This window comes from Triticum dicoccoides, chromosome 4B, assembly GCF_002162155.2.
Source record: "Triticum dicoccoides isolate Atlit2015 ecotype Zavitan chromosome 4B, WEW_v2.0, whole genome shotgun sequence".
NCBI lineage: Eukaryota > Viridiplantae > Streptophyta > Magnoliopsida > Poales > Poaceae > Triticum > Triticum dicoccoides.
This window is the reverse complement of record NC_041387.1, coordinates 4,913,183-4,916,772: the sequence shown is the minus strand read 5'-3', so window position 1 is coordinate 4,916,772 and position 3,590 is coordinate 4,913,183. Positions and strand designations below refer to the sequence as shown.

General features: G+C 38.9%; 1 pseudogene; it reads right to left on the bottom strand.

Moving 5' to 3' along the window:
• Positions 1-701: 701 nt before the first annotated feature.
• LOC119293158 overlaps positions 702-3,590 on the bottom strand; it is an 8,253-nt pseudogene continuing 5,364 nt past the window's right edge.

Below are 3,590 nucleotides of genomic sequence, written 5' to 3'. Positions count from 1 at the left end.
CCTAATACAGCCATGGAATGCTAGTTCGGTACAGCGATCACACATGGTAGTTAAGCCTGATGTTTTCTGTACATAATGTCTTCGAACAAACTCTTTGCATGCTCCAGAAGTTTTATTTTGTCCCTGTTGTAGAGGACCAAATTGAGGTATGTTACCAGCACAAATTCTTTTTCATTCTAGCATCAGTCAGTGTCCCTCTTGCCTACCTGCTTTGCCAGGTGAGCAATCAATCAGGCCAGGCGCCTCTCGTCCTTCATTATCATTGCTTCACATTCAGAGTTTCAGACTCAAGAGTTGAACTGTAGTATTCACCAAATACTGAACCAAGGTAAAAAACAGGTTAAATAGATGCAGTTCGCTCGCTGGAACTACGATATATCATACAGCCCTGCAGAAAGAAAAACAGCATTATCTCCTTCCTGAGCACAAGCAGGAACATAGACCGCAAGCAACTCAGGAAACCATGCCCACAACTTTCGGCCTGGCTAGAACAAGCTGTTTACAAAACAGGTTGTCTTATAAAACTTATGGATTAGTTCCACTTGATTCAACCCATACAATACAATATATTGTGCTGCGGTACATTAAGTACCTTTACAGGTAACTCATAATAGCACCAGAAAGTAGTACATATAGTAGTACCAATACATACACCATAGTACCACTTACTCTCCGAATCACAAAGCAATAACATACAGCTCTTGAGCAGTTCAACTGCACATGCCGCGGGCTCCCTCACGCCGCGTCGTCGTCGTGGTTCTTCATCAGGTGAGCCCAAGCTATAGCCACCCATACATAAACATCATCATAAAGTTTGTCAATGATCTGAAAGTAAGCAATCGCCCAGGTTCTCCTCAGTAACATGGTGCAAAACACCACCCAAAGGCCAAGCAAAAATCCTATGCCCATCCCAAGGTAGAGATATGAGATATGATCTGCATCTTCATGGTTGACACTTTGCGTTGCATTAGTAGAACTAGCAGAGCAGTTCTTGGAGAGAGGGTAGCCACATAGACCGGTGTTGCCCATGTAGATATCAATCTGGTTGTCGAGAGCTTGTAGCTGAGGCCCGGATGGTATCACGCCTAATAAGTTGTTGTATGACAGGTTCAAGTAGCTCAGAGAGGTTAGACCTGACAAACCAGATGGGATTTCACCAGAAAGCTTGTTGAAGGATAGGTCGAGGGACTCCAGCTGCTTCAGAGCACCAATCTCAATGGGGATTTTGCCAATCAACTGATTACTTGATAAGTTCAAATTGGTGAGCCCAAGTAGCAATTTTATCTCCTCTAGAATCTGTCTTGTTAAACTATTACAGGAAAAATCAAGATTCACCACTAGCCCGTATATGCGGAAGGCATAGTCAAGTGTTTGGCCTTTTGTGATGATTGATATGCTCTCCTCAAAATCACTCACCTCTAAGTTATTCTCCTGAAAATCATAGCCTAACCTTTTCCGAGATATGACTCTCATTGCTTTCAAGCTTCACTAGTGCAGAACCGGGCAATAGCACTGGTTTGTAAGGCCCTTTAGTGCCGTTACATAACTGGCACTAAATTGTGGTCACTAAAGGCCCCCCCCCTTAGTACCGGTTCAGCACGAACCGGTGCTAAAGGGCAACCACGTGGCACGAGCCAGCTCCGGGGGCCTGGAGCCCTTTAGTACCGGTTGGTAAGACCAACCGGTACTATAAGGTTTGGGGGGTTTTTAGTTTTATGAAAAAAATTTCATTTAATTTTGTGTTTCCATTTTAATTCTTTTTCATTTGCTGGTATTCTACGATACTACACATTGTACACGTTATGCATATATATATATATATATATATATATATATATATAGAATTTCTAGTAGAACCAATCATCGAGTTCAACATGATTGTCATGATATTATAAGCATTTATATATAACACCACAAAAGCAAATCACTTAAGTTCAGAACGAAGAACACGGACATGAAAGGACAAGTACTAATTAAGAGCAGCATGAAGAACTAGCTAAATCACTCCTGCTAGCTACTCTCTCTGGGGTAAAATAGCATAGAACATGTATAGCTCTCCTGATTGATCATACTGGAGCATGCCAATGAACCTGTCTCCTAATCGTGGGCTGCGCTTCTCATTGCTCCCCCTAGTACTTCTCTGCGATCATTAACAATTTTCCTCCAATCTTTCACTATTAAGCATTCATCGCTTCTAGAAATCTTAAATGCATTCATGTGCAATGCAGGAGATCTTGGCCGTAAGCTAACAATTGACATCTGACCTTTAGTCTCGATCCCCTAAGGCACAACTGTCATCGGGAGTCCCTGTTGAAGAACATCGTATAGTACTTAATTAATATACTTAGCAATGAAAAGTTTAGCAAAAAAATATGTATGCAAAATATGCACTGAGGACAAATAGTAAATATCTTACCATCATTCCTAAATAGATGTGACCGTAGTTCAATACCATCACTATTGGTCGCACGTTTTGAGTACTAACATTTCTAAGTGCAGGAAGAAAATTTGTCTTGACAGTATGAAGATCCTCAAGCCATGAAACATAATGACTTATCTCCTCGCAGTTTAGTTCAGCGCCGGGACAGTAGTAGGTCCTGTCTACCAAGCGCCGGACATGTTTGGTTGAATGGAGATAAGCTATCAATAGAAATTAGTCGTCAGTTATTTTTGAATAAGCAATATCAAAGACAAAAATATAGTTGAGAAGAACTCACATAATGGTAGAACTGGAGGCGTCTGCACATCGACCCATATGTCTTTATTACCTTCAATATCATCTTCCGGACGAATATCAAAGGTGATAACCATACCAGGCTCAAATGCATAAGCCTTGCTTAGTGCTTGCCAAGTTTTGCATTCAAAATAGGTGTACGTGTGTGCATTGTATACTTTGACGTTGAAAGTATAACCATCATGCTCAGTTTTCAGGTAAGCTCTCTTTACCTCCATAGTTTCTATATCTTTGAAACCTATCTTATCCAAGACAAAAGTTCTTGCATTGCAGGGGATGCGCTAGTAGAATAGTGAAAATTAAAAATTATAAGTCAGGCAAATGAAGCATATATAAGTCATGCTTAATTACGAAAACAGACTTGTCGTTATGACTTACTGTATCGAATTCGAAAGTCTCATCCAGCTTGATGCTGAATCGCCTACCATCAACAAGGAAATTTCTGTCGCATTGGCCGCGCTGGTCTTCACAGGATTCGCACATAATGAAATTTTTTCCGTCGTCAGACGACATTTCCTATGTTCATATTAGGCGAAACATTAAACACTTACTAATTCAATTAATTCAACTATTTCTATTAATTCAACTAAACATTTACTAAAAATAAACTAGTTATATTAATTCAATTAGTTCAACTAAGCATTTACTAAAAATAAACTAGTTCTATATATTAATTCAACTAGTTCAACTAAACATTTACGAAAAATAAACTAGTTATATTAATTCAACTAGTTCAAGTAAGCATTTACTAAAAATAAACTAGTTCTATATATTAATTCAACTAGTTCAACTAAACATTTACTAAAAATAAACTAGTTATATTAATTCAACTAGTTCAAAGTAAGCATTTACTAAA